This window comes from Lepisosteus oculatus, unplaced genomic scaffold, assembly GCF_040954835.1.
Source record: "Lepisosteus oculatus isolate fLepOcu1 unplaced genomic scaffold, fLepOcu1.hap2 HAP2_SCAFFOLD_70, whole genome shotgun sequence".
In the NCBI taxonomy this organism is placed as follows: domain Eukaryota; kingdom Metazoa; phylum Chordata; class Actinopteri; order Semionotiformes; family Lepisosteidae; genus Lepisosteus; species Lepisosteus oculatus.
In genome coordinates this window covers 317,838-333,050 of record NW_027168257.1, presented here as the reverse complement: position 1 = coordinate 333,050, position 15,213 = coordinate 317,838, and the positions used below count along the sequence as shown (strand labels likewise).

The 15,213-nt window shown below is 45.4% G+C and overlaps 6 non-coding genes across 6 annotated transcripts; 2 read left to right on the top strand and 4 right to left on the bottom strand.

Annotated features, from left to right (window-relative positions):
* Positions 1 to 1,397: 1,397 nt before the first annotated feature.
* Positions 1,398 to 1,479, bottom strand: trnas-cga (transfer RNA serine (anticodon CGA)). Its single transcript has one exon. It is a non-coding gene; the product is annotated as a tRNA-Ser (tRNA).
* Positions 1,480 to 4,152: 2,673 nt separating this feature from the next.
* Positions 4,153 to 4,234, bottom strand: trnas-gcu (transfer RNA serine (anticodon GCU)). The gene has a single exon. It is a non-coding gene; the product is annotated as a tRNA-Ser (tRNA).
* Positions 4,235 to 13,019: 8,785 nt separating this feature from the next.
* LOC138233739 (U5 spliceosomal RNA) lies at positions 13,020 to 13,136 on the top strand. Its single transcript, XR_011187668.1, has one exon. It is a non-coding gene; the product is annotated as a U5 spliceosomal RNA (small nuclear RNA).
* Positions 13,137 to 13,527: 391 nt separating this feature from the next.
* Positions 13,528 to 13,642, top strand: LOC138233740 (U5 spliceosomal RNA). Its single transcript, XR_011187669.1, has one exon. It is a non-coding gene; the product is annotated as a U5 spliceosomal RNA (small nuclear RNA).
* Positions 13,643 to 14,401: 759 nt separating this feature from the next.
* On the bottom strand, positions 14,402 to 14,543 carry LOC138233683 (U4 spliceosomal RNA). Its single transcript, XR_011187612.1, has one exon. It is a non-coding gene; the product is annotated as a U4 spliceosomal RNA (small nuclear RNA).
* A 230-nt stretch (positions 14,544 to 14,773) lies between these two features.
* Positions 14,774 to 14,890, bottom strand: LOC138233733 (U5 spliceosomal RNA). Its single transcript, XR_011187662.1, has one exon. It is a non-coding gene; the product is annotated as a U5 spliceosomal RNA (small nuclear RNA).
* Between the last annotated feature and the right edge of the window lie 323 nt (positions 14,891 to 15,213).

The following is a 15,213-nucleotide window of genomic DNA, read 5'->3' as shown; positions in this document are numbered from 1 at the left end:
ATGTACCTAAAGGAGAAGCATTATTGAAGACGATCAATTACCAAGAGCTTTTGTCAAAGGTTTTGGTGGTCATTTTTAATGACCACAGAGCGCTGTGACCTCGGTTTTACATCTCATCCAAAAGACAGCGCCCTTTTACAACACAGTGTCTCCGTCACTATGCTGGGGCATTGGGACCCGCACAGACCTCAGGGTGAGCGCCCCACCGCCGGCACCATTAACACCGCTTCCAGCTGGAAGCTTTGTTTTTCCCTGTAGCTCACCCTCATCCGGGTACTGACCTGGCTCACACCTGCTTAGCTTCAGTGGGTTTTCAGTTGCGAGTTGCAAGGGGATGCAAGTGATGGAGCAGCTAGCTGCAAAAGCCACTGCATTGGCGGGGAATCAAAGCCGAGCCTCCCGCGTGGCAGGCGAGAATTCTACCACTGAACCACCAATGCTCAGAACCCGGGCCTTCAAAAAAGACGCTTTTTTGGTGCTCTGTGCAAAAAGCGTCGACATCTGCTTCCAGCTGTAAAATGCCATTCGCGGACGCTGAAGAACTTATTTGCAAGGGAGCGGGTACAAGCAATTTGGCATTTTAAAACCACCAGGAACACCGAACAGGCGCGCTTCTTTGCTTGCGCCGAAACACAACGACAGGAGGTGGACAACGTAGTCGGCAGGATTCGAACCTCTTTCTGTCTATTATATACTAAATGTTCTCGTCTGTCTCTTGTTTGTATAGAACTGAATGTCCCTGACAATGTACTGTTAGTTTTAATTGAAGAACGGCATTTGTGTTCAAATATATCAGACAAGTTTACGTAACTGCTCATGCGACACTCAGTTGTAATTAGTCAAGAAATAAAGTCGAACAACAGCTGCGGGTTTGATTCTGAACGTATCAGATTGCAGCACCTTTTACTTCCATTGACAAATGATAGAGATTCGAAGAGAGATCCTTCAGACCAGCAAGCAAACCCACGGCTATTTCGGTTTTCTATCTAGGCAACGTTGGTGTCTGCAATAGCATACATGAAAGCGTGATGCAATTTCTGTGGCTAAATTTGTTGCACGTCATGCACAGTAAGAGTGTTTCTAACACCAAATAAAAAGTCAACAATTAGCGATCACGCCTTCTCCTCAGTTAACCCACTGAAACCCTTGCTGTTAACAGTTCTTTAATGCATGCTTTACGAGCACCTACATATTGTGTCGGTTCTTTCAGTTTTATTCATTAGGTTTTCAAAGGCATAAGTAGAACACCAGAGGTGCGAACGCAAGATGTGTGGTTATCTGAAGAACTCATTTCCATGGCAGCGGGGCCAAGCTATTTAGTGTTTTTATAGTACCAGGGAAGGAGAAGCGGCACTTCACCTTTGCCGCGCAGGCACAAGGAGACGTGCGGCAGACGCCATAGTCGGCAAGATTTGAACCTGCATGGGGAGTCCCCAACGGATTTCGAGTCCATCGCCTTAACCACTCGGCCACGACTACAGCGAGTTCACCATCGCCGCATTCCTCCTTTAATCTAACACGGAGTGCGACGTGGCTGCGGAAACCTTTTCAAAGTCGCTCTCCGTTAAAAAAAAATAATACCTTTGACAAAATACGTGCCGGCAGACAGACACGCCTCAGAGGGTTTAAGGCTGGCTTCATGTCGGAATGATAAAGTCTCCCCGTCCGGACATGAAAATGCCACTTTGTTACACACAAAAAAAGAATCAACAACAGAGAAATGCCCACAAGCATTTGAAAAGCCGCACCACGTCGCACTTGAAATAGCTCTTACATTAGTGGTAGACGCAGGAATCGCATTTTTATTTACGCTCTTACCAACGCGATGGAAAGCAAAACAAAGCAAAGCAGAGCAAAACAAAACGAACAAACGAAAACCCTGCACATAACGCCGTTACGTGCCCAAGTGGTATTGTACGTCATCCTAGCACTGCACCCCGGGGCGTACGGTACATGGGAACGAGCACACGCCACGAATCGTCTCGAATCACTCCCTACAGCTGTAAGGCGCCTTGAAGCGTGCACCCCCAACATTCTTCTTTGCGCATCTGTGAAAGGTAAACTCTTGAGCAAACTCTGAACCAGCTCTAAGGAAACTAATCCGATTAGACGTAACTTTGACTCATCTTTTTACGCTCAGTGCTGGATTGCTCAAACTCCAGCTAGGGTTAGGGTTAGCATTACCACGCTACTTAGACACTTTGTTTACGCTCAGTGCTGGATTTTGGGAACTTCAGGACGAGTGGGAATTTTCTCCTATCTGTCCATTCTGTTTTGTTTTGGAGACTCTTGGCTGCCTATGTTGTACAGTGCAGCGTGAAGGAAACATTTTCCAAAACTGTGTCAGCTCAAGAGTTGTAAGAAAACCTCTCCAGCTGCTAAAACTCTCTTCATTTTTGTCATTTAATGTGACACTCGATGTATAACTGGAGCCTCACATATGCAAATGGTGCGGCTCCAGTTCGACACCCAGTTCGACACCACTTTACAGTATATGACAAAAGCATGGCAAACTGTGCCGGACCAGCAGATAACTTCCGCTTATTTTGACCATATTAAACATTGGAAATCTTCCCACTTGCATTTGTGACACTTGATTTTGGCTCCACCTAAGAAACTCTTAAATCTTCTAACACTTTTCTCTTCTCCCGCAACACACTTGTCTGTCGGCACTATGTGGAAGCGTTGCATGACAACCCATCTCACCACGGAAAGGAACCTAACAGCTTTGGTAAGAGAGTAGAATTACCTGAAGAACTGCTTTCCATGGAAGCAGGACCAAGCGATGTAGCATTTTTATAGTACCAGGAAAGGAGAAGCGGCACTTCGCCTTTGCCACACAGGCACAAGGCGACGTGCAGCAGACGCCGTAGTCAGCAGGATTCGAACCTGAGCGGGGAGTCCTCAATGGATTTCAAGTCCATCGCCTTAACTACTCGGCCACAACTACAGTGAGCTCGCCGCTGCCGCATTCCTCCTCCGGAGTGCGAGGTGTCTGCGGAAACCTTTTTAAAGTCGCTCTCTGTAAAAAAAAAATTCCTTTCACAAGATACATGCCGGCAGATAGACACGCCTCAGAGGGTTTAAGGCTGGCTTCACGTTCAAATGATAAAGTCTCACCGTCCTTGTTTATTTCCAGATGGCATAGAGCAGTGAAGCAGTGAAGTAGTGCAAAACACTGGATCATTATATTATTAGAATCTATTCTACTTAAATTATTACATTATACTCAATTTGAGTTCATTTTAAAAAGTAAAAGGTAATGAAAGGAATGCATTTTCATAAGAAAGATAATACCGATATGCATGTGATAATCTGACTGTCTCAGGGGCCCATTCCTCATTCTCAAGACACATGTATGCAGTACGTACACCATGAATTGAAGGTCAGACAGAAAAAAAACATCAACAAACCACAAATGTGGACAAGGATTTTACAAGCTGCACCACACTGCACTTTCAAAAGCATTTACATTCGTGTTAGACGCAGGAATTGTCCTTGTTTTGCGCGCTTACGAACGCCATACAAATAAAACAGGTCTACAGGTCTGAAACCTGCTCCACGGAAAACAGTTCTGTTGCGCTTTTGATCAAAGGGAGATTCTCTGTTCTTACTTTTTCATGACATAACACCCAAAGGGGCTTCTTTGGAGCTGGATTCCAACCAGCATCCTAAAGTTTCTTGGTCGTATCCTTTACAGTCCTCTGTTCGGTCGACATGGAACAGAAGGGGGCAGCTTTCCTCACACATACAGTGCAGTTCTGCATCAGACCTCTAACTCGTTTCCTTAGCTTGGATTTAAGCCACGAAGCAGGCTTCTACTGTATAAACGTCTAGAGGAATCACAAACTATTTGAGAGGCCATCATCCCAGGGGGAACTGACAAAGTCTATCCCTAAACACCTAGCGCAGTCTCTCGAGAGACTGTCAAAAATCGCTTTCTCCGTTTGTGCTGCAAGTAAGTGAAAATGCGGTCTCAACCCAGAGCCACTTGGCAGCAGCGGCACGTAAATACTGTTACTGCCACTGCTCGATACCGACGTTAGCCTACTATACCATGTTCAGCCACCGCTAGAAAATGTACAGCTCTAGTACTGGAGCAAACAGAAGGAGGGCCAACATCTAACAGGCACACGTGTCAGACATAGAGAGCGCCGAGGATGGGATTCGAACCCATGCGTGCAGAGCACAATGGATTAGCAGTCCATCGCCTTAACCACTCGGCCACCTCGTCAATGAAACTGGGCTGTCCAGACACGGGTTGGCACGCTCCAGATGATCTTTTTCTTTTTTTTCCCTCGTACTCGAGGGTCCTTTTCCTGTTCCACATGCGATTTCAACATTTTCCTTGGGAGATGTCAAGCCAGCAAGCCACTGCTGTGGTTCAGTGGCCAGTGTGGAGTTCAGTGGCCCTGTTGTACACAGAAAGCACATTGAGCTCCTTGGACATGAAAAGTTCCAGATAAAAGCCATTTGTCATCCTTTCTCTTGGTGTCGATGTTGCTATTGTATGTAAAGGTGGCAACTTGCTCAGCGAGCAGGCGGAGCACACACCGAATGCAGATGTGTCTGAGTGGTGTGTCCAAGTGGCTGCAAAAAAACAGTACTCCTGGGGCGCCGTGGCTTAGTTGGTTAAAGCGCCTGTCTAGTAAACAAGAAATCCTGGGTCCGAATCCCAGCGGTGCCTTTTTTTGTGCTGTGTTCTCGAACAGAACTGGTCATTATGGACAACCGCATACGCCTAGACTTAATTAAATGCAAGTATTCATTTCCTGTCTTGAACGACTTGTTTTTCTTAAAATGGATGCAACTTGCAAAACATGAAATACAAACCTCGCTAATCAGCGCTCGCGGCTGGCAAAAAAAAAAGAAGTCAGCAATGTTTTTTTTCTTTAACCTTAACCCTGCTAATGGAGAAGAGTTAAACGACCGAGTCTATGCAGCTTAAACGGTGCTCACGTCGGGTTCTTAGCTGAAAGGGTGATAAATCCCGCTCACCCCAGTCCTTAATCTTTTAAAAGGATACAAAATTGAACCTAGTCGCCACATCACATACATCCTGTTCAACGATAAAAAGGTGACATCTATCCTCGATCCAGAGTAAATCCCACGTTGAGGGCATATTTTTTTCCACTTTACCATGAGTCGGGCTCGGCTGCACAGAGGCGAGAGCAGAGCAATGAGGTCACGGGGACAGGAGAGCCACACGCTGGCGGTTTAAACACGCGGAAGAAAACTGAGGGATCCACAGTATGTGGACCCTCCGTGCGCCATCAGTCCGCACTCCGGACTCTGAATCCTGCCATCCGAGTTAAGATCTCGGCGGAACCTGAGGCGCAGTTCTTTCTTAAAACGTAATCTGGTGAGCATTTCTAGAATCGTACTTGTATAGATGCAGCCTTTAATGTGTTGCTAGGTTAAAATTGATGACTTCTTGAACTTCAGTAGGCAACTGCCCTCTTGATTTTGGATTTAATTTCTTTATTACAGGGGCGCTTTTATGAAGACCGAGTCATGTTCAGGTACTTTGCTTGATGGAGGAAGCATATTTCGGACTCTGTGATCTGCTCACCTGGAAAGGTCTGCTGTACTACTACAAGAGAGAAGTAGAGTCTGGAAGAATGGACAATTTTATGATGCTTTGGAAGATAATGTTTTTTTTTTCTTTGAAATTGAAATGAATCAGAATATCAGTGCAAAAGACAAACTCTTGGTTTGGTTTAAAGAGATATGGTTTTAAAACAGACAAAATGTAGAAAACAGGTGTTTCTCACTTTTGGAAGAGAATGGACCGGGGGTAATATTTTACAAGTTATATAATAGTAAAATATTATATAATAGGGGTAATAGTCGCGAGGGGCTTCAGCTTTTTCGTGCTTAATATGGTGCGCTGTGGCCACGGCAGATATGGGATCTATAAAAGCCGAAAATTCTCCGATCATTGCCTGACACAGCTCCTCAAAGCTATTACAGACCTCAGGTCCTTGTCTAGACATCCACTCGTGGACCGCTCGGCTGGTAGTTTTCCTTACTAACATAGCCTTTTCCTGTTCGGACGCTTCGGGCATAAACTGCAAAGTATATCTCAGCTCATCAATGTAGGTCTCCACATTATTCCCTGACACTGTCGGGTCAAACCTTTCTACATCTTTGGCTAACTGCCTCAGGGAGTGGAGGTTAATTTTTACAGTTTCTCCGTGGGCAGGGAGACGGCCGTGATCAGGAGCAGGGGGTCTATGCCTGAATTGAATCGCCCTTGCGTCTCGCGCAGGACTCGGCGATCTCCCCCATGCCGATCCGACCACAGACCCTGGCCGGGAGAAACCTCCTGGGTGAGCGCTCCGGGTTGCTAGGTGGGCTGGCATGTAAGTGGGATCTAGCCTGTTTTGCTTCCAGTACGGCAGCATCTAACTCCTTTTGCCTTTCCTGGCTGAGCTCATTTAAACTCTCAATTTCTTTTTCTTTTTCTTTCAAGCTCGCTTCTAGGTCTCTCCTAGCTACCTCAGCCGCAGTTTCTCTAGCAGACAGGTCATCTAATTTACCTAAAACTTCCCTGAGTCTGTCTTCACTTTCCTCACTTTTCACTCTCTTTTCTCTGATTATATCCAACAACTCAACTCGCTCCGCCTTATATCTTTCTAGCTTTCCCTGAAGCGTTTGAAACTTTGTCAGCTCGGACAAAGACAGTTCCAGCTGTTTAGCTAGATTTAAGGCGAAACTAGATAGGACCTGAACTGCGTTCACAGACCCTCCTGTGTTAAGCTGGTTCGCTACCTTAGCTACTAAATCTACTTGCAGCTTCTCAATATCATCAAAGTTCAACTTTTCGATACCGCTCCAGTAACCAGGATTGTCGTCGCTAGAAATAGTACTTATAAGCGACTCCACTTCAGACATTTTAGCAGCCATTGTCATTACGTCAGAGAAACTTTAAGAGTATTACTTTTTTTCCTTTTACCAAAATACAGTATGGAATCTAAACACCCGAGCAGATGGATTTCCAATCAGCACACGTTACACTAAACGCTAGAAAACAGGGGGATTTCTTTACGCAGTTATCAGCACACCCGGTATTCGCGTATAAAAGCCACGGTGCTGTGCTGAACTTGAACTCACAGCAACATCAGTTATTCTGTGCGATTGAGTCTCATTTCATTCTAAACTCACCCACCCAGGGACGCCATTAAATGTAGTGGTTTGATGGGTTTACTGAGACACTTATTAATTGTAGCAGTAATCACGAGGTTGTTCGTTGGGGCTTTTAGAAAATCAATCGCCAGAACAACTAACAACGCACACACACGGGTTCAATACACGAGATACATTTATTAATATAAATTGTGCACCAAACATATACTAGTCTGCCTGGATACGAGCGGCAGACCTTACTGTGAGGGTTATCAATATACAAGATATATAATCTCGAAGAGATGCAAACACAAAGAGATACACAACAGAGAATATATGTCAATATATATCGTTCGGTTACCAAATCGCTAATCAGTGTTATTACCCATTGTTACTCTAAACTCGGAAGTAAATACATTACTCATGAATTAAATTGATAACAACTTGTGTTGAGGTACAATTGAATTCTCGAGACGCAATGTAGAACATGGGGTTAACTTATCCACTGTGTATGGATTTGGAATTTCCCGGCACGAACACCAAACCAGCTGACAAGCTCTGTTGCAGCCTCTGTTCCAGCGGTTGTCCAATGGGCGTTGTGTCGGCGTCCTCTGGCTACCAGCCAACCAGTCAAGGTGCAGCTCGGAGTAGGACGGGCGGAGGAATCTGACTGCGGCGCGCAGGGCAGTCGTTGCTCCGAGGGGATCTACCAGCAGTCCGGCTGGCTAGTAGAAAGTCTCTATGCACAGAGTGTGACCGCGAGTCCTCACAAGTCACTCTTTTGCCTGGGAAGAAACTGGTTCGTTCCCGGTCCAGCGCTGCTTCTGAATAAGCTATTCAGGTTGTCGACGAGGGTCCAACTGTAGGCTGCCGTTGATCAAACGGAGCATTCACGTTAGTAGAATTCTGAGTACGTACGGGATGCTTGGCCTCGCGCTTAGAACAAAGTCCAAGTCCCTATGCAGACAACAGCAGTTGTCACGTGATTGTCTCTGAGGATGCGCGAAAATGGCCAAGGAGAGCCCCGATCTGAGCTTGCGCTCCCTTTTTGACCAAGACACAGATGTGTGCTGATTGGTTGAGAGTTTGGCGGGCATTGGAGACCCACGTGGTATTACCACGCCCTGCCAGTCCCTGATTGGTTGGTCAAGGTGAGATATAAGTCACTTACTCTTGACACTTAAGAATGCAGTCCAGATGTCCATTCAGCACTCCCTAGACAGATAGGCGCCAATGGATGACCATTGATCATGATAGCCAGGCTTAGCTAAGTGCATCCCTGTCTGGGAGCTGTTCCCTATCAAAAGAAAACAACTTAAATCAGTCTGCATGAATACTTTCTCTGTGGCTGCACCACAGAGATGGGGGGTGAGATGGGGCTTCATTTAGGACAGCATACCAACGCTTAATTCTGTCTTATTAACAAGCATTGCCGCTACACTTGTATCCCAACTTTTGCAACTCGCAACTGAAAACCCACTGAAGCTAAGCAGGTGTGAGCCAGGTCAGTACCAGGATGAGGGTGAGCTACAGGGAAAAACAAAGCTTCCAGCTGGAAGTGGTGTTAATGGGCGCTCACTCTGAGGTCTGTACGGGTCCCAATGTCCCAATATAGTGACGGAGAAGCTGTGTTGGAAAAAGGGCGCTGTCTTTTGGATGAGATGTAAAACCGAGGTCATAGTGCTCTGTGGTCATTAAAAATGACCACCAAAACCTTTGACAAAAGCTCTTGGTAATTGATGGTCTTCAATAATGCTTCTCCTTTAGGTACATTTTAAATCAGCTGAAAAATGCTGTGAAATGGGGGGGCACTTCAGGCCAGTGTAGGATTTGGGTTACAAGAACTATGAAACTGCACGAGAAAGCCCGTACACTGAATTACACGGCTTTCTATTCAAAGGACAAAAGAAATTCCCTGAGCTTGATTTTTTGCAGCACAGAGAGGACCACTGTTGTGAGGTCGGTTAGCTCAGTTGGTTAGATGGTGGTGCTAGTAACGCCAAGGTTGCGGGTTTGAGCCGCGTACGGGCCAGGTCCTTTTCTCCTCTCTTACCAAAGCTGTTAGGTTCCTTTCCGTGGTGAGATGGGTTGTCATGCAACGCTGCCACATAGCGCCGACAGACAAGAGTGTTGCGGGAGAAGAGAAATGTGTTTGAAGATTTAAGAGTGTCTTAGGTGCAGCCAAAATCAAGTGTCACAAATGCAAGTGGTTGGATTTCCATTGTTTAATATGGTAAAAATAAGCGGAAGTAATCTGCCGGTCCGGCACAGTCTGCCATGCTTTTGTCATTTACTGTAAAGTGGTATTGAACTGGGTGTCGAACTGGAGCCTCACCATTTGCATATGTGAGGCTCCAGTTATACATCGAGTGTCACATTAAATGACAAAAATGAAGAGAGTTAAAGCAGCTGGAGAGGTTTTCTTACAACTTTTGAGCTGACACAGTTTTGGAAAATGTTTCCTTCACGCTGCACTGTACAACATAGGCAGCCAAGAGTCTCCAAAACAAAACAGAATTGACAGATAGGAGAAAATTCCCACTCGTCCTGAAGTTCCCAAAATCAAGCACTGAGCGTAAACAAAGTGTCTAAGTAGCGTGGGAATGCTAACCCTAACCCTAGCGTAAAAAGATGAGTCAAAGTAACGTCTAATCGGATTAGTTTCCTTAGAGCTGGTTCAGAGTTTGCTGAAGAGTTTACCCAGTGGGCACTGATTCGTCGAATATACGTATATTCACGGCGAAAATACGGCTATACGTATATATACGTCGCCTCGACGTATAATCAAAGTCGAATTGCAACCGTAAAATCGACGACATTAATAAACGCATATATAACGTCGAAAACACATCTAACACAGTGCCTGAGGCTTTTTACTGTATGTATCGTGTGTGCCGCAACTAGGAGTATACGGCACTCTGCACAGTGTACGAAGTAAATTATTTTCGCAGTAATTAATTTACACGTGTATAATAAATATAGTAAATATAATAAATTAATTACTGCGAAAATTACTTCGTACACTGTGCAGAGTGCCGTATACTCCTAGGTAAGTTAGGTACATCTTTTTGCCCAAAACTGAAGGGGCGACATTCCTCCCTCCCCCCGTGATGCCAGGCCTGTCCCCATCCTATTCCATAATGTCATTATACTGTATATAATACCATACAACAGTGACCGATCCTTACTAACTGCATGCGTTAAAATTGCACATCAGCTCATAGCAGGGGGCACATAGCCGCGATGTATTATCAATGTTAAATTTCAACCATAATATCGACAACATTAATAAACGCATACGTTGAGAAAATATCGAACCCAGCATATTTTCCGGTTATATACCAAAATGCATTGCTAGTATTCGTTGGTCACCATTTTGGACACGTTTTTCAAACGTAGAAGTATATCCGCAAATATCTCAGCAATCCTCTTTTGACGAGTAAGTATGAACAATAATAATACTATCTGAATACATACAGATCTTTCTTAATATTATTTTGATTAAAATAGTAAGTGAATAAGCAAAAAATGGCACATAAAAATAGTGGAGCTTTTTAAACGTCTGTACTTACTGCGCCCCATAAGAAATCGTTTGTCCCCATTCAAAAGAGATTGTGCGATGTCCTGCAGCGTTCGCAAAGCAAACCTTTGACAGTTTGAAAAGAGGAATTTATTCTGCTTCCTGTGCGTGCAGTAGTTACAAAGTTGAACGTCTTTACACGATCTGCTGCAGTTTTCAGTGGGCGGGCGTTGTCAAATGGCTTGGAAAAACGCACTGTGTTTCGGCTCGGCAAACATCGTGAGCAGTGTCCTGCATGTTTTCTGTGTATAGCTGTCTTTTAGCGCATACAGAATTCATTCGAAATGGGGAATGGTGTGAATGGGGAAGATGACACTAAATCGTTTTGCCGTTTCTCTATTCTTATTCTATGTTGTACTTTCAAACTTTGGGTACTCTTTAATTAGGACAGACTTTATTGCTCAACTTCTATGATGCAAGCCAAATTTTATACATTTATTTCAGCTTTGAGCTTAGTAAACCGTTCATTTTTTAGATTATACTAAAGAAGATATTAATCATCATTAATTTGGGAAGTAATATTATATAATTTTCTCCTAGCTGCGGTGCTGAAGTCCCGCCCTAAATCAGCAGAAAAAGAAATAAAGGAGCACGCAATGTGTTACTTGAAGAATGCATATGCAAGGCAGGGGGCCAGGAGATCTGGACACTGAAAATACTAGGTTTTTGGTTCTAACTGTTAGGACAATTACACAGGGTTTGCAAATAGTGGACAAAAATCGTCTTAACTTCCATTGTAATATTTTTTTTCTTGGAAATATAGAAGTTGTACATTTTAAAATGTATATTTGAATCAAAATGTGGTTTTGAGTTAGTGTGTTAATGTAATTAGTTTGTGTTTGCCGTTACTATACTGTATATTGCCATATTACCAGAATTTGTAGCTGAAGTTTAAGACTAGTTGTGTTTTTTATGATTATTGCCCATATGTTGATTGTTGATTGATTGTATACAATGTATAATTTGAAATACATATTTTTCAGGTGTGAATGTGTATTTTCAGAATAAATTTCTAAACCAAATCATTGGGTTGATTTACTAGTTTCTACACCTGTAAAACCTAACTTTGATGTATAATAGACCTCTACCCATATACGTATAATAGACCTCTAAAGTTATCCGTATAATAGACCTCTACCCATATACGTATAATAGACCTCTAAAGTTATCCGTATAATAGACCTCCAACCATATACATAGAATAGTCCTCTAAAGTTATCCGGAACTCCTACCATATATGTATAATAGTCCTCTAAATTTATCCGTATAATAGAACTCCAACCATTTACGTATAATGAACATCTAATCATAGACGTATAATTGACGTATAACAATAGACGTATATTAGAATTTCATTCTAGACGAATTGCAGACCACATTTAGACGTCTAAGGTATGCGTTTAATAGACGTATATTATACGTCTTTTGCCCACTGGGTTACGTCTCAACAGAAACGCTCTTTAGCTCTTTCAGTGTTATGCAGAGAACAGCGTCTGTCGAGATCACTTTTGAGTCAGCGCGAAACGCCGTGTGCTGTCAGTTTGATTTCATATTGCTCGTAGCGGCGCCCGGCTTTTGTCTGTCAAACGTTAGGTTGCGCTTCTTCATGCTGCATCGTCGACATGAGTGGAGCTTTTTAAACGTCTGTACTTACTGCGCCCCATAAGAAATCGTTTGTCCCCGTTCAAAAGAGATTTTGCGATGTCCTGCAGCGTTCGCAAAGCAAACCTTTGACAGTTTGAAAAGAGGAATTTATTCTGCTTCCTGTGCGTGCAGTAGTTACAAAGTTGAACGTCTTTACACGATCTGCTGCAGTTTTCAGTGGGCGGGCTTTGTCAGATGGCTTGGAAAAACGCACTGTGTTTCGGCTCGGGAAACATGAGCAGTGTCCTGCATGTTTTCTGTGTATAGCTGTCTTTTGACGCATACAGAATTCATTCGAAATCATTGATTTCTCCAATTATCAAGGGTCCCTTAAAGGATGAGTCAAAGTAACGTCTAATCGGATTAGTTTCCTTAGAGCTGGTTCAGAGTTTGCTCAAGAGTTTACCTTTCACAGATGTGCAAAGAAGAATGTTGGGGGTGCACGCTTCAAGGTGCCTTACAGTGCGTTGTTTCCGACACAGTGTGGCCGGGTGTTTTCCGAGTTATCGCACGGATTGGGCACGCCCACAAGCCGAGAGCCGCAGGCGATGAGCCCGGGGCTGAACGGGCCCCACTGGCTAGTTTGTAAGGCCAGGTGCATTGCCAACCACGACCGGCAGCGCAGAGGCTTTGAAGGCAGTCTGGGCTCCTGCAGCTGTACAGCCACGCACTCTGGTTTCTCTTCATTTCGTACAAATCTTTCGCCTTTTACTAAAGATTCCCGCGGAGAGAAGCATGAATGAGTTCCATGCAATATTTGTGCTTCTCTGCTTTCGGGTGGGGCGCAGCTGGGCTGGTCAAAGAGAGAAAACAAAAACGCTCGCAATCGGTCTTGTTATGGCGATTGTGGCCGTCTGCTCCGCGAGTCCTCGGTCTCCGGCCATCTGATTGGCGCTCTTTTCTTTGGGGGGTGGGAAGTGTCCGGCCGCAGGGGATCTTGGGACCTCGCTTTGCATAGCGGCTTCCCAGAGTGCGTCGTTTCCGGCACAGTGTGGCCGGGTGTTTTCCGAGTTATCGCACGGATTGGGCACGCTCGCAAGCCGTGAGCCGCAGGCGATGAGCCCGGAGCTGAACGGGCCCCACTGGCTCGTTTGTAAGGCCAGGTGTATTGCCAACCACGACCGGCAGGGCAGAGGCCTTGAAGGCGGCCTGGGCTCCTGCAGCTGTGCAGCCATGCACTCTGGTTTTTCTTCATCTCGTACAAATCTTTCGCCTTTTACTAAAAATTTCCATGGAGAGGAGCACGAATGAGTTCCCTGCAGTTTTTGTGCTTCTCTGCTTTCGGGTGGCGGGCAGCTGGGCTGGTCAAAGAGAGAAAACAAGCACGTTCGCAATCGCTCTTGTAATGGTGATTGTGGCCGTCTGCTCCGCGAGTCCTCGGTCTCCGGCCGTCTGATTGGCGCTCTTTTCTTTGGGGGGCGGGAAGTGTCCGGCCGCAGGGGATCTTGGGACCTCGCTTTTCATAGCGGCTTCCCAGAGTGCGTCGTTTCCGGCACAGTGTGGCCGGGTGTTTTCCGACTTATCGCACGGATTGGGCACGCTCGCAAGCTGAGAGCCGCAGGCGATGAGCCCCGAGCTGAACGGGCCCCACTGGCTCGTTTGTAAGATCTGCGGCAGATCGTGTAAAGACGTTCAACTTTGTAACTACTGCACGCACAGGAAGCAGAATAAATTCCTCTTTCAAACTGTCAAAGGTTTGCTTTGCGAACGCTGCAGGACATCGCACAATCTGTTTTGAACGGGGACAAACGATTTCTTATGAGGCGCAGTAAGTACAGACGTTTAAAAAGCTCCACTGATGCCGACGATGCAGCATGAAGAAGGGCAACCTAACGTTTGACAGACAAAAGCCGGGCGCCGCTACGAGCAATATGAAATCAAACTGACAGCACACGGCGTTTCGCGCTGACTCAAAAGTGATCTCGACAGACGCTGTTCTCTGCATAACGCTGAAAGAGCTAAAGAGTGTTTCTGTTGAGACGTAACAAGCTTGTTTCTTTCTACCATGATGTTACCATGACAAAATCTGTCTTTAAACACCTTGCTCAGTCTCTGACGAGACTGTCAAGAATTGCTTTCGCCGATTGTATTGCAAACCGGCGGAAGCGGGGTATTGGGAAAAGTTTTCAACTAGCAATAATCGCGCATCGGCTAAACCTCACAGGCTACGATACTGCCACTGCGCAAAGCTGACGGTTGCCAGGCAACCGCGTGGATCCTATGGAAATCGTTATCAATCGTCTCATGGCATGTCGTTGCTGTAACGCTTCATATTTGCGGCCGGACACTTCCCGCCCCCCAAAGAAAAGAGCACCAATCAGACAGGCGGAGACCGAGGACTCGCAGAGCAGACGGCCACAGTCGCAGTAATAAGAGTGATTGTGAGCGGTTTTGTTTTCTCTCTTTGACCAGCCCAGCTGCGCCCCACCCGAAGGCAGGAAAGCACAAAAATTGTATGGAACTCATTCATGCTCCTCTTCATGGAAATCTTTAGTAAAAGGCAAAAGATTTGTACGAGATGAAGAGAAACCAGAGTGCGTGGCTGGACAGCTGCAGGAGCCCAGGCTGCCTTCAAGGCCTCTGCCCTGCCGGTCGTGGTTGGCAATCCACCTGGCCTTACAAACGAGCCAGTGGGGCCCGTTCAGCTCCGGGCTCATCGCCTGCGGCTCTCGGCTTACCTGGCAGGGGAGATACCTTGATCAGCCTGTAGTTGGAGTAGTTGGATTGTTTTCTTGTTTTGTGGAAGCAGTGTTTGTTTTGCAGTTTGAGATGGCAACCTTTGGATCCCACAAGAATGCTGTACGTTTTGAGCTTTTGGATGACCTCTTCATGGATCGTATGCAGTTCAGCAGAAAAGTGTT